We start from the raw sequence: 27,136 nt of genomic DNA, 5'->3' as shown, positions 1-27,136 counted from the left end.
ATTACCAAAGCAATCAGTGCTTTTCAGCAGCTCTAGAATTAGAGTCTGCACACAGAAAGGCTTATAGCATGAAGATGTCCTGCAAAGCATCCCTGTAATTTCAAAGATAATAGTTGTGTAATTGCAAAGCTCACCCTTTTAGTGCGTTTATTTTCATTCATATGAACACAAACAGCATAGGTGAAATACCACACATATAATGCATTTACCATCTCCTGCATTTACTGTATGTGTTATAACTGTTAGTTGATACAACATTCTGAAAGGCAATATTCATAAAAAATACACATTTAATTTACCCGTGTGATGAAACCACATATATATATTTCACATTATATACTGCTGTATCCATGCACTCCATCCTACCCATTAGTAAGAGCTTCTGACCTTTTCAAGGCTATCCACTTGTCTCATGTTTGGTTTTGTGTTACAAACCATCAGTCTCACGTACAGCCCAGTGATGAACATACCAAACCAAATCTGTTGTTGGAGATTGTATTAGCATGATAAACAGGCTGCTCATATAAACACATTGTTCACGGGTCAAGCGAAACACTTTTTCAATCTATTCATCACATGACCATCCTGCCAAGCAGATTATTTGGTTTACATCCTGTCAGCAGCGTGCAGTGACTGTGTAATCTGTCTTCCGCAGCTTCCTCGTCTGTAAGCTCACAGCTACAACAAGGCTATGGCTGCCATCATCTTGCACAATAGTTCCCATGATCACATTGCCTATCACTTCACTTCCCAGTTCCCTTGCTGCATTTCACCCGAATTCACTGCTTCTTTCTCAAGAGTAGGGCTTTGTTGCGGGAAGCAAGGGTTGAAGTCTGAAGTGATTGCCTCCTTGTCCTTGCCCTGGCACTCCTAGTATCTCCTGAACCCTGGAGGTTCACGTTTGATATTATCCAACCCGGAGTTGGCCGCAATCTCATCTACATGCAGGCAGGACCAGCGCCAGTGCCGGGTCCAAAGAAATTGGACCTCGGCTGGGTGCTAAAAGTCCCTTCAGTCTCAACAATCCCTTTTAATCTTTCATCAATCATGTTCGAGGCAGCGCCAGAGCCCCCCCTGATCCTATTACCCAACGGACGAAAATTGCTATCCCCATGAATAGACAAGCATGCAATCTGCAAGGGGGAAAGTTGGCCATGGTGTGCTGTGGCTATAAGTAAATGAGAAACTTTTTTCGGGGGGGGTTTGGAGTAATCAAAGTTAAAAATCAGAGCAGGAAATTACAAAATGGTGGTTTAATTCAGGTCAGGTTTATGTGCGTTATGTGCACCATTTAAGGATGAGAGGAGAGCATTGAAAGCTGAGAACAACTTGACATGAAGGTTCTAATTAATGCCTTGAGCATTTGATGTGTGTAAAGATGCTAGGCGGACTGCTCAGCTTGGAGAAGATATGATCTGAATAGAAGTGTCCCCTCTTTTTAGAGTTACAAGCCTGAATGGAGACTGTGTCAGCAAGTGAGTTATCAGGGTGTACAAGGACAGAGACACACAATAATGATGTCCTTCAGAAATTAAATTATGTACTCTAATACAGAAACACACACACACACACACACACACACACACACACACACAGAAACACACACAAGGCCTATTACAGTAGTATAAGACGTGATGATTGAAAGATCTTAAGGCAGCCTTACACTGCAACCCCCTAGTGGTCAGTAGAATGGGATTTATCCTTACGATTTTACATACACACAAAAACACGGCAACATAAATACACGTAAATACACACATACACGCGCGCACACACACACACACACAAACACACACACAGGACAGCATATATACAGACAGCTCTTTTGACAGTAACTGAAGAGCTCAGTGCAAAGAAAAAAAAGCCTTCAAAACTGCTACTGCTGAAATGTCACCACTATCTCCTTGAGTCTCATTAAGATTTGGTTTGATGATCTCATTAAAGGAAAGAACTGAGTACTGCCAAGCCATCACTAATTAAGGACTTTATGGTGCATATAATGTTGGTCTCTATGCAATAACCTTGCCTGAATTTTTAAATAGTGAAGTTACTGAATGTGGTACAATGACTGGATTCAAGTCGGGTTCTAAATTTCACTTGCTGGGTTTTCAGATTTAATACACATATTATTCAATTTAACAAAAATACTCCTCACTTCACTGTGTTCTTCCAAGGTATTTCAATCACTTAAGAGAGACATCAATGCACAATACTTTTCAGATCGCTCCTAAGTCCGGCTGTGGAATACCAATCGTGTGGATTAGCCAGCACTATTAAGTACTCCATTAGATCTCTGCTTTCATCCCAGTCGTGTAGATTAAACATGACTGGGATGTGAAGAATTCAATAGGAAGTCAGTGGGACATCAAACTCTTAAGGCCGGGAATAAAGCCTCTCCTGGAGCCACCAGTGCACTCACCTCCAGTCAGGGGGAAAGACACTGGTTGGTTGTCTCCAGACGACACCACTCCGTTTGTGCTCCCCAACACTGGTGCTTTTTTTTTTACCCCCATAGCTCACCTCCCCCCTCACCTCTGCAGCATTCATGCTGCCCGCAACGTCTTCAATACAACACCAGGCCCTCCCCAGCAGGGGTCTGTCCTCGCTGGGGGGCGGCACTCTCTCTCTTTTTTCTCTCAGGCTGACCTGATAATGTAGTCGCTTTTGTTGTCCTTCTGGAGGCCTGACTTGGACCAATGCCATGTTGCCCAGCGTGGCGCCTCCAGGGGCGATAACTGTCCAGGTGGCTGGAGGAGGCTCTGACCACAGGATGGGGAATGATGCAGTGGACGCACCGTACCTGCTCATGTTTATCTGGGAGCCAAGTTTTTATTTTGTTTTTAATGACTGAGCGCAGTTATAGACAGTCATGAAAGCTGGGAATTTGCCAGAAATACACACACACACACACACACACACACACACACACACACACACACACACACACACACACACACACACACACACACACACACACACACACACACACACACACACACACACACACACACACACACACTTGCACACCAACTGTGCATGCTCTTAATATTTTCAATTTACTCTATTGTTACCATGCAGCTCCTCAACATTTGCTGTTGTGGTATTATTTTCAGGTAGATGGCTTGTCTCACATATCACCACTGTGGTTAATACAATTTTAGTGGCTGAATTACTTCTATTCATGTCTATTCTTTTTCCTAGACAACTCAGTGCAGAGGGACGTTTATGACACCATTTAATAGTTTCATAAATGAAAATGTCAAGATTGACTATATTTTTCTTTAGACAATCATTCCCCAATGTGTGAAAAATCTCTTAAAGCTGAGGTTATTTGCCTTATATGGTCAGAGGCTTTATTAATCAGAGGTTTTCCCACCCCAACCTATATGGAGCATATGGAGGTGATGATAATGCCCCAGTCCCAGGCGTCCTGTTGCCTATGTCAACCAAAGGGGCTCCAAATCCCACACTGACACGGCCACAATCCCGACTCAGTCTGGCAGTTTTACATTTGAAAGAATATTTAACTTTTCACTCATCCATTCACAGCCAGCGAGCGGGGTAAGACCCTAAGCCTGGCCAAGATTAGCTTTCAGGGGATAATGCAGTGAATTGAACCACACACATACCTCCTCCCTGGCCCCTCTCTCTTGTTCTCAGGGCAACCAAACATACTTTTGAGGGATAGGAGCCCTTGACTATTCTTTTTAACCTTCCTCGAGGAACCAAGAAGGCCCAGGAGAGGAGTGTGATACTGTGGGAGATTTAGTAACCGGACTCAGTTAAATGGCACCGGCCAACAAAAGCCGTGTCAGGTGGGACAACATAAACGTTCTGTCCTCCACTAACCTACAAAACTCTGGTGTCAGAGGTTCAGGCAAAGGTTGCGGAGGAGAAAAAAGTAAAACATTTTTATATTTGCCTGGCTGACCTCTTGGTTATCGTTTGGAGAAATTAGGAGACGATTGCTTGATAGATTTCCTTAAATTGTTTTGGATCTTTGAGCCTGAGGGAGTTTTTTTAGTAATTGAAAAATCATTTTCAATCACTTAAAGAGCACGTATTGATTTTGCACACTAGACTTGTGATAACACATTGGTTTAACAAGAGTAGGCTATATAATGTGTATATATTTGCATAAAACATGTCCTTGACATGTATATGAATGGGATTGAATTTGTAAAATCGAAGCTCACTAACCATTGAAATGTGTTAAAATGATTGAGAGAACATAATTTCCCGCTTTTCAGATATCAGAACGTTGTGATTCTAATTCTCCAACACCTGGAGGCTAATCAACCTGCCAAATACGGACATTCTGTAATACATCAAGTCCTATCAAAGACACTTTCCCTGCTAAGAGCACATTCCATTTAGAGCAGCAGGGGCCTAAAAGCATTTTCCCCACAAAGAACTTCTGACTGAATAATAGCATTAATCACAATTATGTCATTAATGCTATGCCTAACTGATTAGATAAAAAGGGCCACATAGCTGTTGACTAATGTCGCGTAATCTTTGAGTTATGACAGGGTTTGCCGTCTGATGTGGCTAACGTTGTGCTATGATGGGGTTTTACCTTCAGGACCTCACCGCATCTCACCTCTTGATAAAGGATGGCATACGGCGATATTCCCTCCACAGTTCCACAACAAGGACTAGACTGTTAAAATCATACAATAAAGGTTCTGCCTTTAAACAAGAAATGCGTTACGTTAATTTTAGAAGAAATTATGAGAAAAACATTAGCCTATCTAACCAGCTCAGCTGTGGTTGAATCAGGGAGTACTCGCGCGCACCCCTTCCCTCTACACATGGTATAAACCATTTCGAGATTGTAAGTGCTGCTTGTCATTCCTGGGCATTCACGACAGGCTTTCTCTGGCTTCCCATTGAAATAGTCAAATCATGTGTGTGCGTGTTGTACATTAAGACTGCTCTTGGATTCCCTTGTTCAAAATTAAACGCCATCTACCGACTGCAGCTCTTTTCAGAGGACACTGGACCTAGGGTGCATTTTATTCCTCCGCGCGGCTTCTATGAAAACGCAGTTTGCACCCTTTTCCCTTTGCCTCACGTTTGTTTTTCGACTGGAGATGATGAGAGACCGTTCTTAAGGACTCTACGTTGGTAAAGAACAGAATTGGCTCCCTCAACCTGTACCTGTGCGATTAATTCAGCAACGAGGCGGATAGACGTCGGATGTGTATTCAGAATGGTAAGTCCGTATTTTCCTTTACAAAGTGCATGATGTTGCTGAACAGCTGCACGCAAGCATCATGCACCAAAGAGCTGCGAATGCTCGGCGAGGTAGTGTGAGCAAATCGGTACGTTCAGTCTTGCATATGTATTCACTGAGTACAGGGGACCGATGCAAACCTTTGCAAACTCATCAGTGAAGACTGTAGTGTACGGCATGTCCCACCCTATCGCTAGAATGTTTCTGCCTCAAATTTGTTTGGCATGAAATCACTTCACCATCCATTTATCTGAGACATTTAGAAAGTTGCTACTGGGCTGTGTCCTGATCTACCGTAATTTTGTGTGGTAAGAATTCACGTTTTTATGAGAAGAGTGAGGTTACGTAGACAACCAGAGTACCTGCTTGCGGTTGCATATTTTATTCATTCTTGGTAGGCTACACGATTCACACGATACACGTTATTAAAAGTGTTAAGTGCCGCACGGTGAAAAAGGATAGATTCGCCGATCTGTTTCACAGCTAAAACGGATAATGTATTTCTTAACTTGAGAACAATCTTAAGGCGATAATTTTCAGTCTCCCGAAAAAATATTTGTGTAACTTGTGAGCCTGGTTGACCAATGTGTTTTCCTGTATTTAAGCATTCGATATTTTAAGATATGGAAATCCACCTTGATACAGCAAGACTATCATTGGGCTTGTATTTGTAGCCTACCATATTATTCTTACGAAATGGTAGCTCACACAAGTCAAAGATAATGTACTTACACTAGCGTACTATTTGTAGTAGTATAAAGTGTCTGGTTTACGGCAGTGTCTGATCCATAACATTATTTTATTCCAGTAACCCATTTAGCGGGAGTTGAAACCTCTGATTCCTTAGTAAGTCAAAACAAGAGAATAATTTTTACCTTACATGAAAAACAGTAATGGTATGCCAATTTATACTACACGTCAACAGGAGAACCAATAGGCTATATAAGTCTTCCTCTCACTCACTCAAACACGCGCACGCACTCCCACAAAATGCCAGTCCAGTAGCATGCATTTGGCCAAGGATAATCTATAACCCAATTTGAAATTAATCAATACGAGACAAAAATAAACATGCATTTCATGCCGAGGCAGTTTAACACGTCGACCGCGGTGTCTGCGGTACTCTTTATACACAATAGAATACTAGATAGTCCCTCTTAGAAAGAACAGAACAGATTGCCGGTAGTCATTAGTTATCAACGGCAGTTGTGCATTCACGACGAGGTAAACTCAATGAGACTGCACTCTACAATCATGCAAATAGGAATGCTTTTTTGGTGGGGCAGTAAATCAAATATCTTCATCCACCCAACTATTGAGATGCCAGAGAGCCCCTGTGCTGGCATTCTTTGTGCCTTATGGGGGAAAAAACCCCTTCAGAAGTGTCCTCACCGCCTATAAGGCCCATAACCTCGACTCGCTGGGGTTAAATCCAGGGGCATACAGAGGGCTCTGTCACTGGGCATTCAGCGTTTGGTTAGAGGCTGTGAATGAGCTGGCTGAAGTTGTTAGGTCCCCATGGATGTTGACCTTTCGGAGGACGGTGCTGTATTCTTGCAGTTGTCACGGTCGGGGTTGATGAGCGTCGAGGGTCGGCCACCGCACACAAGTGCTTTGAATGAAAAGAAAGGGCTTGACAACACTCCCTTTGTCGAGGTTCAGAAAAAATCGGTGTCTCCTCTGTGGCCATAATTGTTTATTTATGTTGATTTTGTACATTAATATTGTGCACGATCATTAAGGTTGAGGTTTTTTATTGTTATCTGTCTTTTAGATTTAAAAGGGTGTGAACCTCAATTTTTTATTATAATTCCCTTTTTATGCGTCTTGACAAGAAGAGACCTGTGGACAAAAAAGTTCAAAAAGGGGAGAAAAATGAAGTGGGGTTTAATGATTGGTAGGAGTTCTGTGGAATCCCTGCATTGTTAGAGCCCTTAGCTTAGCCACAGAAGATCAGTCTTCTCTATGAGCACTTGGTGACTTACATTTTCTAAACCAGAGTTGTTTTGAGCTCATTTGTGTCGACACAGGACGACGACAACAACAACAATACAAAAGATGGAGAGGGAAAAATAATGAGTTGCTGCTTCTCCTCTCCCCTGCGAGTCAGCCGAGGCGGCTGTTGGGTGTTTCACGTAATAATGGTGAAGAGGACCTTACTGCTGAATCATTTAAAGAGGGGGAAAGACTTCATTTAGAGGGAACCAGCTGCAATGGCTGAAGTGTGTCTCATCACTTTTGCCTCGTTCTGCCTCTACATAGGCTTGTTATTGGAAGCCTGTCACCATCAAGGGCCTCTCTCCCCACAGATTCTCTGTTCATCTGTTAAATGTGCTCAGGCTCGCTTTTAGCTGTGGCGGCTGGTGGGAGTTTTGCAGATTACCACTTCAAAACATGGCTGACCGACAGCTACTGTTTTAAGTGAAGTTGTGGTTTCATAGACATTAGTTTGGCTTTGAGTGTTTCCTATGATTAATTAACCCTATGATTAATTCATTATTGTATTTTTATGCTGGTTGCTGCTTTTTGTACCAGCAAACTACACTTAAACATCAAAGTGTGGATGGATAGTTGCAGAATTTCAAATAATTATAATGTTTTTTGGGGATAATTCTTACTGCCAAACATTTTCTATTCAAGAACGAATTGTTTCATGAGAACAATAATGAATGAACAAGTTTTATTGGTTTTGTTTTTGCTGTTTTTGACCTGGTTAGTTTTCATTTCTACTCATTAGTTGTAATTGTCAAATTGTATCGGTAAGACAAAGATGACAAACTTTGCTCGAATGAGTACGACATACACATGCTTCCTACTAGGCCTCCTGAAGTATGCTATATTTTTCTCATGAAGCCTGGAAATGTTTAAAAAAAAAATTCTTCTTCTGCCACAGAGATCATATATCATACAGACCGTTGTCACATTTTTCCATTAATGGATTAATTTGCAGTAAAAACATGGCCTTTCCTGTCACCTTCTCAACATAAGGACTATCGATGGTTGTGCTTAGTGCATATAGAGGTGTGGGGGTGGTGGTGGTGATGGTGGGGGGGTGATAGTGTTCACAGCCTCAGGGTGTTGTTTAGTTGAACTTGCAGACTGTCACTCTGTGATTTATCACACACAACCCTAATGGTGTCCAAGCCAGACAGAGACATTATGGTGCATTAGAAATAGTCACAACACATAACAGGTTGTTTTCTTGCATTTTCACATATGTTTCAGGCACTGTGGTGTTGAGTCATAGGCCTTTGTGTATGTTTTTAAAAAGAGTTCTCCTGATGAAACCTGTAGGGTCCTCCAGTGTCCTTTGTTCTCCAGTACCAAGCAGCACTCCGGTTGGTCCCCCCTTCATGGCCAGCTTATATTTTGTGCATTTGAAGACATTGAAATGGCCACAAAAGCATTTTTTTTCCCTTGTAGACAAATTCTTTTCTGAAGTAGTTGGGCATTCTTGCACGTATGGATAAATGTTACTCTTTTCCACAACATAGAAAGAAGATTAAATGGAAATAACATAGCCAGATTGATTTTGCCCGTATTCACTAGACAATGGAGGCAAAGGTTCATTGAGAGCCTGAGAGCTGAAGAGAAACTCAGCCCATGGTATGAAGAGGACTTGCGACTCTTTTTTTTTTCTTCACACAGTTACCAGACAGAAAGGCATGTCCTTCAGTTCAGTGGAGCTGGACATTGTGTGCTTTAAAAGTGGGATCAGGAACAACAGCTGCCACATTTACATTCAAATGACTTTCAAGAGTTCCTACTTCTTAAGTCTCAACAGTATGCAATTTCTCCAGGTAGTTCTCTCTCTCCCCCTCGCGCTGTCGCTTTCCCTCAGTCGCTCTCTCCATCTCATATGCAGTAGCTGTCACCTCAAGTTTAGGCATGTCGTCCACAGTAACATTTAGAGGAGACGCTAATAAGGAGGACGTTTTTAATCAAATATCTCTGCGGGAACATCCCTTCATTGAGGCGATTTACCAAATTGAGGTTGAGATGGGGCATCTTCTGTTTTGTGCCCTTGTGTTGGTTGCTCAACGAGAACATTTAACATAGAGGCAGGTTATCAATGGTGTAAAGCAGTTAAGTGCTTTTATGACCTCTGAAGTTTTCATTAACAAGGTCCTTGTGTGGTTCAGGCTTCTAAAATTCTATGACGGCCATCAGATTACAACCAAGTATGTTAGATATTATTCTTATAATGTAGGCTATATCATGGAATTTTTTTTTTGAAACATTTTCGGTTTTTGTAATGGCACACTTTTTGAAAGTGACTCACCTTTACAAAGTTAGAGATTTTCAACATTATTACCAAGGAGTTACACTGAAATGGTAAAAGGACTGGGATTATACGATTCACTGGTAACTACGTTCTGAATGTAACCATGGCAGTGATTAGTGCATCAGTTACTCATTAACGTTGCATAATTGTCTACTATGTCCCAGGTGATGGCCAATGGAAATTTACATGTAAATGAGGTAACACATGACTGGCGCCAACAGAGTGTTTTCTTGGGATCAGCTGAAGTGTAAAGTGTGAAGCTCTTGTTGCCACATTAAGAAAAGACTAAAGATAAAAGACAGTCATTACTAGGATTGTAGCCTAGTATTACTAGTTCAATTACAATTGAATCAAAGTAATTTCTTTACACTTGTCTTCTCTTGTTCAAATACCGGCAGTGGAGGCCTGTGGCCCTCCAGGGTAGGCCGTTATGTTGAGTTCGTTAATAACTTGTTTGTGTGGTCACATTTATTTGACAAACATAAGGCAAGAAAATATACAAGTGTGCCATACAGTGGTAATATCAGACTGGTACAGTTGTAATCTTCTGATTGTGTGTTTCTGAGCATAGGGTATGGCACATGCTCATGGGGGGGAAAAGGGGGGTAGTTCAACATAGCATTTGAAAAGTAAAACAGTAAGAAAATCCATGTTTGCGAATGAGGTATGGTTTCAGTGTGATGGTATTCTCCCTTACTCTCCGGTCAAATCTCACTAGTCAGTGAAACCGGCAGTAAACTGATGTACTGTAAGTGGGATTAGCATTGCATAGTAACATTTGCCGACTTTTTGTCTGAACAAATTAATCGCTTCTTCTCCTTATGAGTGTTGTACATCAAGAAAGAAATCTACTACATCACACTGTAAAGTACATACTGAACCTATGTAGTATAAGTGTATTACTAATTTCCTCTGTAAGCTCTGCAGCTACTACAATATGCTGAGGAGAAGTTGTCAAATATACAACAAAGGTTTAACATATCCATATACACGATACATACATTACATTTGTTTAGTTACATTGTATTGTATACTTGTTTTGCACAGTGTACCAATACTAGAAAAGGAATCGCAAACGGTGCAATATCCCATTTTATTAGTACGGATACTTTGAGAATGACAGTGTTTTAATAAGAGACCTATTTCCTATGAGTTACGTCGATGTGCGACAGCGGGGCAGTGTGAGTGTGCAGCGCTCTGCTTCCACTCCCTGGAGGCATAGTGGGCGTGCCAAGCGGTTTTTTCTTCTTCTCTTGTGTGCGCTTTGCAGCTTTCATGGTGACAAAATGAGAGGCATGGCTGCAGAACAAGTGCTCTTGCAGACCATTCACGGATTGTCGACAAAGCAGACCCACGAAGCGAAATATGCCATTATTTCACTTACATAAGCGACAGTCAGGGCAACCCTATGGACACCACAAAGCCTGCTTGTAAAAGATGTTTTAAACCTACACAAACCAAGGGAGTCAAGGTGTCCAACTTGGCAAAGCATCTCGCCGACTGACATGCTGACCTGTTCAAGGAATTCAGATAACGAATGTGATGGATAACATGATTGCATCATGTCCAGGCCCTCAAATATAAGTCAAACAAGTATAAGTCAAACCTTTTATCACTATTGAAGTCTGATGAGGCAATTAAGGGCAATGATAACAGTTTAGTTTGTCTTTATTTATTCATTTATTTTTACGATAACTTACCAATGTAGCAAACATCTACATGTAAATGCACATAGCTTTTTGCTACAATAGCTGTACCCATACTTTGTATTTTCAAGAAGAACGGAACAAAATACATCCCAATGATTAGAACTGGACTTGATGTTCTGTTTAACAGCTGTGGCCCTGTTTTTCTGGCCGCAGGTCACGGTTTACATAGGGCATGTCCTCCTTTGGTTTCTGGCCATAAAAAGGGGCTATAACACTTGACTCTAGACTTCAGGGTCATTTTTAAAGATCCTAGCAGCCTAAGGCATCTGCCATCACTGATCTCTGGGGAAATACTGACCTGTGGCTTCTGATCAGTCCGGTGCCTCTGCAGACTGTTTTTCCCCTGACAGGGCATAACAGAGTGTAATGAGCATCTTTTGTATTATATAGATTTTTTGGGGGGTGACGGGGGGTGTTGTATGTTATTCATACTTTGCCCTCATTGGTTTTGTTTGCCTAGTTCTATATTTTCAAACCTCAGCATTTCCCCCCTCGCTGATATGGGAATTGAGACTGCACCGGCTATTGAGCCGACATGGGTGAGGGGGGTGGAACTTTTGTAGTTGAGCCCCCTTTTTAAAAAGAGGGTCAGGTTTCTTCTCTGGGGCAAGCTGGGAACAGAGCAGTCTTTGTGTCCCACGTTTTATGCTACACATGTAGCAATTTCTGAGATGATTCACATAAGCCAGTGGAGGCTAATCACAATTTGGGGGGGAAAGGAGGGGGATTCAGGTTTCACCCTCTGTCGGGATAGCTTAATTTACTGGTCCATTTTTAAACACACCTCATGCATATCTCTTCCATAGTAAATCACACCAACATAATGGTCGGGGATCCGCCACAGAGTACCTCTTTGTCCTTCGTCATCTCCCTGTCCATTTTTCACTGTTGAATTATCTGGAGTAGTTATACAGAGACAAATGTTGAGGAATGTTTGACCAATAAGATCAGTCTGAGCGACATTTCTCGCAAATAAGAGTTCAGAGTGAAGGCTTATTAGGAGTACATTCTTGAGCGTTAGGTGTCAGTATCAGAAACAGAGTTGTATCTTCTGCCTTTACACCTACCTGGAATTTGCTCTGGTGTATAGGTGCATACAGTGAACATAAAACCTACAAACTCAATAAGTACTAGACATAACATAAAACATTTTAAAAGATGGGGGACGGCACAGACTTAAAGTGGTTTCCTAAAACAACAGTCCCATGAGACGCTGTAATACATTAGACATTGATAAAATGGACTGTGAGTCTTTTTTTGAATATTTGGTGAAGGTAGAACCTTGTAGAAGAAGCCCATTATGCCTATCCCTGACCAATGAGTGTGATTTAAAAACCACAATCAAAAGAAGTGACTAAGCTTGAAACCAACAATGTTATTCTAGCTCTGGCCTCTGACACATCTGTCATATCTGTCAGACTGGAGAGAGGGATAGAGAGGACAAAAAGGTGGAGGAGGAGGAGGAGGTGGAAAGAAAGGAACAAGAGCTGCGCTGCGGCAGGGCGTAAAGGGACACGTAAATAATATGATGTCCTTATGGTGTGTGAAGGTTACACGGCCAGGCCACTTCCTCTGACAGCCATCATGTATGCTGCCGCCATCAGACTAACAAAGTGGCGCCCACCAATTTCTTCTGCACGTATGGGTCGCTCCCTTCAGGAGGGGGGTAAAGGAGAGCGAGTGGGAGTGAGAGAGGCTCCCTCGTGGGGTTTCATCATGTGCTGGATAATCTTATGCAAGATGGTGAAATGGCAGCTAATGTGCAGGTAATGAGCCCCCTGTGATTTACAGTTGAAGGGACATTGTTGTAAGTAAGGGTTACATCTGAATGTCACAGAGGCCAGTGCACCGGGAAAATTAAAAATAACATTATCAGGATAATTGTTGTGGTCGAGTGTTTTTCAGACTGTGTGTGTGTGTGTGTGAGTGTGTGTGAGAGAGAGAGAGAGAGAGAGATATTGCCTCATGTAATTACAGCCTCTTGTGAGGGACACTTTTATGTGTATCAAGACGTTTGTTCACAGGGCGATTAAATACATTTGTTTTCATTAGGAATGAGCCCTCAGCTGTCAGGATCCAGTCGTATGTTTATCCCCTGGCTCAAAATGGCGAGCTATTTGGCATGCACTAAATTGATTGTCACGGTTGTCCGCCATCCATATGACCTGAGGGGGAGAATGCAGCAATCTGGGACACGCAAAGCTTTTAAAGCATAGGGCACAAATGTCTGTCTACCTCCCTGACATCAGGACATCCCTTTGCTGCTGTCGAGGGCAAGCACGCATTGCCCGGGACCTCATATCCTCCACGACGGAGACGAATCACAACATTTTCTGAGATGAAAGGCCCCTTTTTAAGCTGTCAAACGCAACAGCAATTAAGGTCACACAATTAAAAAGCTTACTATGGGATTTCGCCTCAATGCCAGAGCACTACCCAATAAAAAATGTGCAGTCATGCGGAAAGGCTATGTAGACATTGCAGATAATGATGGGTGGCCGTTTAATACAATTAAATGAGTTTCATGATTACAGAGTAGGACTGAACAAAGAGGATGTGTATAGCATGCCCTTCTGCACTGGGAAAAGCTGACCTGTAACTTCACACGAATGACCATTTACCCGCAGTTATTCTAGCCTGTGTGCGCTAGCATATATTACCGCACCCTCGTAATTTTCCCTTTAATACAGAAGGGAGTTGGCTGTTCGTTTGTTTGCCGTCTTCAGTGAACTCGACTGTCAGGGTGTTTTAATAAGGTTCTGTTTGGTGTGATCTTTTCCTCCCACTTGACAAATGAACCATCTGATGAAGGTCTTGGCTCCCTAGATTGCATATTTCTCTTAACAAAATTCAGGAGCACGCTATTTCAAGGCCTATGTCTCTTTTCATTTTTTTTAATTTTATGTTCAAAGATTTTTTTTACCAATAATGGAACTACAGATAATGGAAAATATGTCTGAGGTGGGTTGTTGGCACCGATCATAGTGTGCTTTTTGTGGGCTGTGTGTCTGAGTGTGCACAAGCGTGTACGAGTGTGTGATTGTGTGTGAGTGTGTATGAGTGTGTGTGAACAAGTGTGTCAGTGTGCACGAGGCATTGGTCCCATTGACGCTCTGGACTTCTTCGGCTCTGTTCACATGAAAAGCCGAAAGTCAATCCTGTCAGGAGCAAGATTCTCCAGCTCACAGTTATGTCATGTGGCCTGTTCTACTGCCTGTGACTCAGAGCTGCTGTCTCACTCATTGTTTCGTTCTCCCTTTCTTTATCACTTTTTTTTTCTGCCTGTATTCTTCAGATAAAAAAAAGATCTGCTGTCCCTTCTCTATTGTTAATGCCGAGGAAGACCCTAAGCACACTTGCTTCTTGTATGAAGATTCGCTCCAGAGAGGTTTAGCAGTCTCGGTTTCACAGTCTCGGTTTCACAGAAGCCAGAGGCTTAACCTAATGATATTTGCAAACTAATGCAAGTAAATGAAGTGTCTTGAAGCAGTTGAGCTCAGGCTGCTGGGACCTCATTGCTAGTGACAAGGAGTTAATCTGTCCCCATGCTAGTTGGGGCTCCGTTCGCTGGTTTGTTTGGCATACGCTTGCTGCCTGTCTGTCAGTGAAGAACTGACAAAGAGGCCTTTATGCTTGTTAATTTTTCCATTTTGGGGCCAGCTATTGTTTGTGTTGTTTGTGCAAGAGTGTTTGCACCACATTGAATGAAAAGGATTTTTAACAAGAACCAGGTTATTGGAAGTGTATAGACTATAAACCAAGTTCAAATGTTTAAACAAAATACAAATACATTACAGCCAAATGAGCATTTTAGAACTGGAGTGTCACCATGAAACTTGACTGTTGCCATAAATGATCAGAGATCCAGATATTAAATCATCTATTGTGACATGTTTGATCTTTGCCTCAGATGCAAGAAGGTTTATTTGTTTGTGTGGCCTGGTTTTTAAGTGTGTGTGTGTGTGTGTGTGTGTGTGTGTGTGTGTGTGTGCGTGCTCATGTGTATGCATCATGCTCATAACACTAAGCACTAGCATAATAATGAAACTCCTCTCCTAAGGCTACACGTCTGTCTTGTTAGTTGTGCAGTACGCCTAGGAGGCACGTGCCGAGAGATCTGGATTTTTCTTTCTTAACCAGAGTGAACATGAAAGCAGAGGAACCATGCCAACATCAGCCATAATGTGTCCCCTTGGCAACCAGTGAGTGACACATCGCACATATGACAGGCCTATCCTGTACTAAGAGAGGGGAAAATACTTCTCTGCCCTGATAGAAGCACTTTATAAGGTTTTATGTCATAATGGAGGAGAAGGATGTTTCTTTTCAGAACTGTTTTGGGAATAGGCTTTGGTTATCATCTTGAAGGGTTATGCTGGCGGTCTTCTACTTTTTGAAGAGCAAAAAGTAGAAGAAGAAACATTTCAGTGTCTTACTGTTCCCCTGTTTCTGTATGAGACAGCATTACAAATCATTAGGCAGATTAGCATAACGATAATGTAAAGGTTATTTAGTCGTGGATTATAAAAATCATCATAAAAATTCATGATAGAATATAAATGAACCCCACTGTTGTTGTTCTTTCTTTTCAGCCCAGTTAAAAAAAGTGCAGACCTCATTAGTTGCTGAGGGAAACAGAGCCTTGATGAACGTCCCACCCTTAGCTTACCGGAGGGGTTGATACACATGGCTCTTTGTTGCCATTGCGAACTGGCATGCTGTCAGCGCCCAATGCGTGCCTGGCTTGAAAAGCTTTCAGGGGCATGGAGTGGGGTGGGGTGGGGGCGCTGTGGCTGCTGAAAGGCAGTTGTCAATATATTTTTGTGAGAGTAAGGCAGGAAAGTGGAGTGATAGCTCTCGGGGGGGCATTGCCTTTAAGCTGTTATTCTATAAATATTAATCAGGCCCACTAGATCGCCTGGAAGGCAGGCAGCGCCTGGCCCGTGTCACCGGCCCAAACCAGGAGGTGACAAGTGGCAACAATAAAGGAGTGTGTTGTTGAGGGGGCAACGTGTTGGATGACGGGAGAGTTGCAAGGCCACTTTTGACGACGCGTCTCATTTTTTGTCTTGGCTTGGAATTTAAATGTGAAAAGGGGCCCTAAAAGTGCTCTCCTGATAGCAAAGGATGAATGCCCCCCCCCTCACACACACACACAGTCACACAGTCACACAGTCACACACACACACACACACACACACACACACACACACACACACACACACACACACACACACACACACACACACACACACACACACACACACACACACAGTGCCCCCAATAAATTCCTGGGCACAGACAGAGTGTCTGGACTCTCTGTCTCCGTTGTCTTTTCTGAACAGGTGAGCCCCATCTGTTTTTTTTGTTGTTATTTTATTTTCTCCCTTTTGTTTACTTAAAAAAACCTCATCTACTTTAGCTCAGCTGTTGCCAAGTTAAAATTCTTCTTCTATGAAATAAGACCCATGGGAACGCTCCCTAACATCTCCTGTAACACATGACAGAGAGCACTGCATTGTCATACTCGTATGTTTAAAAGCAGACAATGAAGTCCAGCAGTGGGCTCCATAGGAGTACGAGCTTCCCTGTTTGGGGACCTGCCCAGTAGCACCTCATGCTGGCACAGATCTGGCTCAACTTTGGCACAGATCTGGTAGATCCACACCAGACCAGGACCAGATCCGTGCCAGTGCGCTTCTCTCTGCCTACGGTCCAAACATGGCCTCCTAAATTAGTAATATCGGGCACAAACCAAAGATATCTTTAGTTTAGTAGATAGCTTGGTTTGAATATGTATTGGTATATTTATTTACCCCTAAAACATTTCAAATTGCAACTGTATTGAGCAGCACAAGTGAATTCTTTTGGCAGAGAGCGGGGGGGTTAAAAATAGAGGTGGCATGCATTATGTATCGCTTGCTGTCAGAGGAGTTTAACCACTCACTTTTCCCTCTTGTACTCTGAGCCTTATCGCCATGGAGTGAAATAACCTTTAGAAAAGATCACTCTCCTCCACCCATACCCTCCCTCCCGCTGTGTGGCTGCTTGCTTATTTGTGAGCAGAAAAGAAAAATACATCAGTCTCCCATCATCTCGCAAGAGTCTTCCCTAGATACATGCTGAGTCTGGCTCACATCTGGCCTTAGTCCGGCTCACATCTGGCCTGACTTCACTGCTATCTGGGTTTAGTCACTCAGTCACAAGAGTGCCATCCCTACAATGGGCATTACAACACTATGTGCTGGATGTAGGCTATGTGTATTGCACTGCTATCTGAAATGGTTTGCTCTTTCCCTGGCCCTTGGCTGCACTCCAGGGATCATTTGTGTGTTATATGCTGGCTTTACTGCAAATATAGAGGCATTACGAGGATGGACATATCAGTGCATATGAGCTATGTAGACATTTTTTGCAGTCGCATATGCCACGTGTATGTATAAATAGGAATAGATTTATGTAATTCACACTTTATATATTCTGTTTATTGTTGGTATTTGTATTGGCATTGTCAGTGCAGGTTTTTGTTACTCATTAGTATTTACTAGGGGTGCAACGAATGACCAATGGAAAACCAAAACCGTTTTTAATGTAAAGATGCGTCTACATCAGTAACTAGATTGGATAAATGTCATGTGCTCCATGTGTTTGTACTGTGCACACTGGAGACGATAATTTACTTTTCACTCTAATTAAAGCAAGTACTGTGTGGGTTTTTCAAATGTTCGACGAGTTCTCTTCTTTCTCTCTTCAAAAACTGATATTTCAGTCATTATCAGTCATCTAGTCATTTACTATAGGCTCCTCATTTTTTCCTTCATGTCAATTATATTGAGATTTTGTAAACAGAAATAATGGGAACCGTTCTGATGGTGAGGGGAGAAAAAAGTTTGTGTTGGTTATGTGTTTAATTGAAATGACTCTGCACTGATTATATTACCTTTGTTTACATAGGTAGAATGAGCACATTCAATCTAACCATTGTTCATTAGCATAAGATAAATTAAAAAGTTAATTTAAAGTTAAATGTGAAAGTATGTAAATTGGCCAGTCATTTAATCATGTAGAAAACGTATGCATTTTAACACAAGGTAATCTTATGAGTAGTGTTAGCTGGGGTCGACATTCCAGGTTCAGCTACAACGGTGCCTTACAGCCAGGGGCGGAGATCCCGGGGAGGACGGGGGGGACACGTCCCCCCCTCGCATAACGTTGTCCCCCCCCCAACAAAATTGAAAAAAAAAAAATGTTTTTTTTACATTGTCAGGTCACCAGAGTTGGGATGCGAACCTGGGTCGCTGGCGTGGTATTCTACGCTTAACCCAGTGTGCTATTGATTCTACAATCTCGAAAATTAAACAAATAAAAGAATAAAAAAAATCGAGAATATGTCTACATTCATTGTTTCCATCAGGTCCGCTTCACCTGCTCTCTCTCACCTGCTCTCTCTCTTTCTATGACAGCCGGTCAGTCATTTCCCTACTATCACTGGATAAAGGCATTTCCCATGAGGCTTTGCAACCATCCTACATTGATTTATGAACAAAAAAACGAATTAAATCGCTGGCCAATTTATATTTTTGGTCATGAAAGTTATGTAAAGTCTGAATAAAAAGAATTAAATCAAGGTAGGAGGCTAAGCAAAAATCAGTAGGCTGGATTCATGATAGTGAGTTTACCTCACCATAAGTGAGATGTTTTGAGACAACAAGTGCTATATATATTGGTTGGACCACCTCATTGCATACTACCGGACTTCTTGAAGATTATCACGGGAACTTGATCTGATTTTATTAGTTTTAACTCAATGGACGGCTCATGGACTCCACAGTCACTGCTGCGCAGGGCACTACAGAAGACTTTAATTTGCATGCAGCTGAATTCCTCCTTGAAGAGCCTTGGTATGCGTTTGAACTTTCATCATTATTTGTCTGTGAGTAGATGTTGGTTGTTAGGACATGTATTGCCGTTTAGAGAATTTAAAACTGATGTCGAATTTCTGTTTGTCACTGTTATTAGAGAATTCAGTATTTAGCAGCTTAGTTATGCTAGCTCTCGTGACAGCAATTTTTGTCATGTCCCCCCCCCGGAATTACTCTCTGAAATGTTCCCATGTATTGTCCCCCCCTGCAATGAAATGGGATCTCCGCCCCTGCTTACAGCTAATATAAAAAAATGACAAATAGTTTCAGAGTTGTGTCTACATCCATTCTCTTCAGTGTCCGAGAATGGCAAATAAAACTGTCAGTAAATGGGGTTGGTAATGGGGATTTTCTCACTCATAAATATTCATTCACATTCATGTTCTCAGTTAATATGGCTAAAAATATGTGCTAGGGTGAGAACATTCATATGTCTCAGTCAAGAGAATATTGTATGAAGCATTTTCTATGCATAGTAATGCTTAGTAAGGAAATGTAGAGCGCTAGATATATGCAAGATAATTTAATCTCTCTAAAATCAGTGCGTTAGGGAACTGATGCTTAATAATCCTTTCATTATGACAGCATTGCTAATTGGAAACAATCATTGCAGGGGATGATTGGCCCAGTTGCACCTTTTCTGGGGTAAGATTTCTTTGGCTGTTCATCACCAGGGAATTAAATACCATATGCTAAAATCCCCCACTAAGGGTAATCTGCAGAAGGGATTTTTTTTGTGTTGTAAAGCCTTTTTATTTTCCCCCATTTTGCAAATCGGATGGATGTGATAAAAGACTATCTGAAACATTGCGTAAAGCCATTACCAGAGTCTTACATACAAATTATTTCAGAACTTATTTTTTCAGTGTCCTTTGTCCTTTCTTGTTTTCTGGCACCAAACCAGGGCCAGATCCATTCCAGAATCAGGTGCACCCTGGGAATTTGAGCCCTTTTATGGTTTTACATTAGATAGGTTTTAGATCCTAATGTGGTATATACGTAGATATTTTATCTTGACATATCCTGTTGAAATGAAATGAAAGGTATTGATGTTGCCACTATATAGAGCCTTAGTTTTTTGGATGGTTCGGTGCGTCAGCAAAAGAGGTCCAGTATCTGTGCCTCTCCATTTATTTTTAGGAGACAGCAGCACATTACCAGGGCTCCTGTGGAGGACTCAGTGCGCAAGAATTAAATATTAACCGGCTTTAAATACCCGCGCTGGATGCGGTCATTGGGCCAAAGAGATGAGTGGAAATTCTGCCGACTTCAGGGAACAAACACATCTTTGCCTGAGACTATTTGCTTTGAGAAGTCATCTCCATTATCAAAGATCAGATCACTTCACTACAGCGTGATGTTAGTTTAAATGGTTAGTTTAAAGCCGCCCATGCAGGATCCCCACTCGCGCTCAGCTTGTGTTTCCAGACTGTTTATTTGAGGTGGACAAATCAACGTAACGCGGAAGTCCATTGAAACATGAAGCGGGAGTTATAATCTGGACTAAGTTATCTGAATTGTTGGGTCTTATTGGGATTTCACATCTGCGGAGCAGAAATGTTCATTACAGGATCAAGTGTTTTGCAGTTGTTGTGTAATATGTGGATGAACATGGGCCTTGTTGAATAAGTAATAGAAGCACTCAATACGCCTGCACAAAAAGGGCCCTAAAGTACGGAACTCTCGTTTCACCACAGGGCCAGCTGCCTTATTAACCCTTTCAAACACCTACACCATTTTTAATAGAGTGCAATTAGAATTTTAATTTTTTTGGGATGTTACTTGACTCTGAACTGTTTGTTTTGCTATATATTATCTTCTTCAATTACATATTTACTTTGTGTAGGCCATTTACAGTATTTGATGCCAGACACATATCTGAGAGAGCACCACTAGGTAGGCCTGTGAAGTGGTTGAAAAGAATATTAGATTTGACAGAAAGGCAGAGCAGGGTCTTCAGAGGCCTGCTGTGAGAGGTTCCTGTCTGAACATTAGAAGCGGTGTCAGCCCTGATTAGGCCTACCTCAGCACACTGAAGTCAGTGGAACATGGACTTGCAATAGCTTATGTCACTAATTATTTTGGCCATGCTATGCGTCACAGAATGTTTTGTATATTACTTAGCTAATTAATAATTGGGTATTTGAAATACTGCCTAATAGCTATGGGTTATGAAAGCTGTCTGCATAAAACAGTGATAATTCGCTGGTGGTGCGAGTCGACTAAAACGTTCTCTCTGGTCCGTGGAAACTTGTCGGAAAAAGCTTCCTCAAGAATCCCTGTGAAGACTCCTCATTCAAACGGGCTCAAATTATGTTTATAGTTTCTAAACGTGCGGCAGACGTGCAAGCAAACGGAGTCAATTCGGTACGAATTAGAGCCGTGAAAGCGATCCCCTGAGCTTTACGGCAAAATGGATCCCTAGAGTCTGGCTTTCAGAGCTGCAGGCCTGAAATGGCTCCGCTCAGATGGATCATCCTCCTGGAGTCTTGATGAAAGGGGGCACGTCAGTTTGCATCTGCATCTCTGTCTGCAGTCCCTCCACCCACCTACTGCGGTGTGATTCAGACAGCAGATATACTACTACATACATGTGCACAGAGATGTGTGTGTGTGTGTGTGTGTGTGTGTGTGTGTGTGTGTGTGTGGATTTTTTTTGAAGATGACATGAGGTTATGGTTATGTAACACGGCACTATATAAAACTGAGCCCATTAGTTCGCTGAGCAGTGGGATATTCCTTTCTTAATTAATCAGATTTCATCCATCTCCTTTCTGGTCCTCTAATTCCAAATGTCGCTTTTCCATGGAAAGGCTGTGGCACAATGGCAGGGGTTAGTGGCTTTTGTTGGAGGGTTTTCTTCTAATTTACATTTAATATAGTACAGCGACTGCTTAAAAAGAAAACCTTTGTGTGCTCTGTCGGATACGTGCTCATTTCTTCTTGTGAAGAATCTGTAATGTGCTCTAATACAGTGTTGCTATCATGACACATTTTGTAGAGCAAGTGTGAGAGAACAAGTGAGTAGAGAGTGTGAGAAGGACTGAGAGAGAAACATCCCGTTATGGGCATCCTGTGGCCATTTTTGTTGCCAACTAACAGCATGGCACGTTTTCACCAGCATAGTGTTGGAAGCAGCACCTTGATTTGTTGCTCAGAGAAGATGGTTTTGGGAATTATATGTACATCTCCAGCACTCCTTCCTCCAGACTTTGTCCACTTTATTTTTTACAATTTTTTGTTCCTCCTGTGTGAATTGTATGTCAGCACCAATTCTGCAGAAACCCAAAGCAAATGTACAGACGCCAGAGGAAACATCTGCAGACCGCAGGGATTTGCTTCTTTTGATTCGTACCTCAGCAGGAACCCTGTTCACTGCTGACCCATTGAGTGTAATCAGAGACACGGGTGAGGTGAGGGGGGGGGGATCTCCTGGCTCACTTGTCGGTAATGAGCAGGGGGAAGAATAGCACGTTGAAGTCCCCTCAACAACAACAACACCGTCCTTTCATGACATGGCCCTGGCAAAGGGCTTTACTCTCATTCACACAGGAAGGCTCTTTGGAGTTTCCTCTCTCAGTCGGGCTCGTTTACATTTGATTGGCCATTATAGCGGAAGGGATCCACATCAGAATGTTGGCCGGGTGCAGATGATCCAATAATGAGTGTGCAAGGGATAGAACAAATGGTGTAGATCTAGGGATTGGTTTTGTTAGCTTATTTCTCATCGGCATCATGTTTTTTTTAAGTCACTGTTTGTCCATGGTTTGCGCTTAGCTTGTGTTTGTGGATTAGAACGAAAGCATGAAAGGTGTCTACATGTGGAGGTAAGAGATAAGAAGTGTGCCAATGTTTGGATGTTGAAGTGTCACGCAAAAACGGAGCGAATGAAAAGTGTTGATGTCGTTTGATGAATAAAAAATTAAAACCTGTCACTGCTAAACCTTTCTGCGCAGAGGGTGCACTAGCTCATTGTTTACTAAATCCATCTCTTGGCCCTGGGGTTATTACAAGGATATTATCATCACAGTTTCGTTCACATACGGCAGTAAATTATACATGCAAAACATCAGGTACGCTTTTTTTAATACTTTTATCCAAGCAGTAGGGGAAAGATAAAAGCATATTTTATCATGCCACAGTGGGGATGTTATTGAGGCAGTTCAAAATGGCATTATATACAAGAAAATACAGCTGTTATGTTTTTGTTGTGCAATACTCGTGAGCGGTTGATCATGTAAACATACATCGTTAGCCCGTCTATAGTAGCAAAGGTGCACCTGTGATGGAAAAACAAGCAACTCATTCCAGACAACTGAATGCAATGCCATGTTTAATATGTGCACACATGAAAGGGAACATTGATCTCCAATAGTGTCCACTGTGTCCTCTGACTGTGAGGGATGGCTGATGTGTGGAAATCATGTTCTCCTGCTGTTCCTCGATGTGGACAACCTCTAGGTTGGGCCGAAGCCTGCCATCTGAAGAGCAGAGAACCCCGAGAGCATATCTCCCCGTCGGCTTTCTCGTGAGAGAGGTCAAAGGGCGGATCACCATGATGGGGGTAATCAAGTTGATTAATGACACAGGGCTCGGCCAACCAGTGATTGTCACATATTCCGCGTTGGTTCAGTCATCCAGGGCCTTTCCAATTCAAAGCCATGTGTTGCGGCTCGTGAAGCCAGATTGAGTTCTTCGGCTTGGATTCACTCCATCTGTTTAAGTATCACCTTACTCCAGGCTTTTAGACAAGGTGTGAGGTCCTGCAAACAATGGCACTGAGGTCTTGTTTAATGGGTGGCATGGAAAGTCAAGTCTATATTTTTTTCCCATAATGTTGTACCTCTCAATCTCAATGAAAGGCTCAATTGATTTCTCCTCCCCACTACCTCGTTTTTTATTACATCTTCCAATTACCAGGCCAGAAATAACAGAATCACCTGGAGAGGAGAGGAATATGCGCAGTATGTGAAGAATGTGAAGTCCTATTTCAAATAATTGAACACTTGCAAATGCAAAGCTTAGTCACCTGGTGATTTTTTTGTATATATTTTTTGTTTGGCAAGATATTTGTCAAAATTGTAGCTGAAACCTGATACTAAGCATGTTCACATTTACCTTCGACTGTAGCAATGGTTCATCAAAATCAATTTGTTCACTCCTACTTCTGCACAAATAGTATCTATGTCCCCATCTTTGTATGGCAAATATTTTTGTGCACTAGATCTATCTGAAAGCACCTCATTGTGGGTGTGTGTGTGTGTGTGTGTGTGCGCATACATCTAGGCGTGTTTCTTTCTTGCTCATCAGAAGCCCCAGGTTCCCTGAATCCCTCCACAAAACCATCAGATGAAAGAAAAGAGCTTTTCCCAAGCCCAGCAGAGATTTTAGCTGAAATGCTGCACAGCTCAGCACGCCCTTGGACACAGGCAGTTATCTGACATTTTGCAACAGAGGGATAATTGCTTGAAATGCGCAATAATCTCCAAACAGTGTTTTTAAAGTCTCCGAGCAGAAGGTCAGAAGGATGCAAGTTAATCGAGACGGGGGGAGGGAAGCAGAGGGGGGGTGGGAGCTGCAGGAGGGAGAAGGAGTTTTTTGCGCTGCGTTAAAACGGTGGGCTGTTGATATTGCAACTCTATTAAGATGAGGGCGAATGTCCTCATTAGCATATTGGTTAACTGCACACTGGGTTCTTGTTTTTTTTATCTCTCCTGGTGCATGTTCTTTGTCCTGTCGTATATATTTCTTTTCTTTTTTTTTCTCTCCTTTGGGAGATTTGCTGACTGTATTATGTTCTTTTCTGTAGAAAAACTAAAATTCAAGGGCGTGTAAATGGAAGGGGGATTTTTTTTTTCTCTGCTGAATTTCACATTGAGATGTCTCCATGAACACTGCATCTGATTGTTTTGCTCAGTGGGTTGGCTGTCCAGAGCAGTGACTGCTGCATATTCTCTGGGTCCCGACGGAAATCCTTATATGTGTTTTAGTCCAACTCTGACTCTCCCTAATATCCAAGGGGATGGAAGAGTGATATTACGCATGTAAGCGCTTGTACTTCACGTGCCGCAGCTCAAACAAACAAACGAAAAGAGGCAACACATTGGGTCACCAGAGATTTGGGTATAAATGCTTTTCTGCGTTAAATTATGTATTGCTTTCCATTTATTTTGAAACTTAGATTAGCATGGGCTACATGCACTTGTAGAGACTTGTTTATCTCTGGCTTTGATGGAGCATGAATTATTTATGTTTTCTTTTTTGCCTCTTGGTTTTATTCCTACCCCACCTCTCTCCTATTGATAATCATTATGAGACATGCAGCCCTATCCAAACCTCACACTCTCTGAAGGGTTTATTTGCTTCGTGTAAGCCTGTACGAATACGACCCCTACCAGTGACCTCAGAGTCGACTTCAAATTTGAGAAAGACATTGGGGTTTGTTGGTAAATTACTCTTTTTTTTTTATATCATAGGCAAAATTCTTTTTTTGTTTACCACTCTTAGTTGTAACTTACTCACAAGTCCCACAGAAACCCTTGAAGTGCCGTGAACGGAATAGGGTTTTTGCTCATACAGCACAGGCATTTACATTTACATTTAGTCATTTAGCAGACGCTTTTGTCCAAAGCGACGTACAAGGGAGAGAACAGTCAGTCAAAACCTGGTGTAACCTGGTTTATCCAGGTGTAATTTAGCAGCACTTTTGTCCAAAGCGACGTACAAGGGAGAGAACAGTCAGTCAAAACCTGGTGTAACCTGGTTTATCCAGGTGTAATTTAGCAGCACTTTTGTCCAAAACGACGTACAAGGGAGAGAACAGTCAAGCTAAGAGCAATACAAACCTGGTGTAACCTGGTGTATCCAGGTGTAACAATAAAGAATAAGAAACCTGCTTGGTGTCATCTGCCATTGTGTTCTTCAGCATCATGTTGAGCATGGCTTGGACTTATTCCGGTTGGTGTTCATTTTGGCATACACTAGCAACCCCCTCCTACACACATGCATAGTAAATGTGCCTCCCACATGCATTCACACACATACACACACAAACATATCTCTGCTCTCCTTACATACTGGAAAAACATCTCCCATTTCCACACACACACATACACACACACACACACACACACACACACACACACACACACACACACACACACACACACACACACACACACACTTGCACTCATCCTCAGCCCCCTGCCTAAACATGTTGCTGTGTACTGCTGTGTACTGCATGCTTAAGGCTGTGCCAGACCCTTGTCCTCCTGTGGCTTAGAGTGACTGGATCTGGGCCCTGGGCCCTGGTGGCCATAGTCTGCAGGCCCAGCCCCTGACTCCAGTGCTTCGGATACCACGGATGGAGCAGCCATCCCACGGGACTCTCCGGTTACCGGCTCAGCATCCTGCCGTATTAGCAGGCCCACGGTGCAATAACAGCCCACCATCTGGAACTGCAACCAGCAGCCAGCCCTGAGCCCTGAGCCCAGCCACGCTCACCTCAATTGAGTGCTGTTTGTACAACTGGAGTTTTTTTTTTTCTTTCCCCTCTCTCTCTCTCTCTCTCTCTCTGACTTTCTTCAATTGCCTTTTACTTATTTCTCCTGACTACCAGCTTCAGTTTCAGCACACTCCTCCATTTCCTCCACATGTTTCCACCTGAGAGCTAGGGGCCCTCATGTTCAATCTGGGGTTGTCCTCTCCTGCAGCAGACACGTCGGCCGTCGGCAGGGGCCTTAAGTGCTTGGGTGTAGGAAGTGCTGAAACCAGGCTTTGTTCCTGGCGTGAGGCCATCGAGCTTTGCAGGGGTGAAGGCAGGTTGGGGTGTGTGGGTGAAGACAGAGGGAGGGGAGAGGGAGAGGTTCATGCTCACACCCTGACCTCACTTTGGAGGGAGACAATGGGTGCGCTTGAAAAGTCTCCTCTTCCTCCCCCTCTCTTCCCTCACTTTGGCCCCTACTAGAGAACATAACCTTGG

The sequence above is a fragment of the Sprattus sprattus genome (genome assembly GCF_963457725.1).
Source record: "Sprattus sprattus genome assembly, chromosome: 9".
NCBI classification, from domain to species: Eukaryota; Metazoa; Chordata; class Actinopteri; order Clupeiformes; family Clupeidae; genus Sprattus; species Sprattus sprattus.
Note: the sequence above shows the minus strand (reverse complement) of the source record.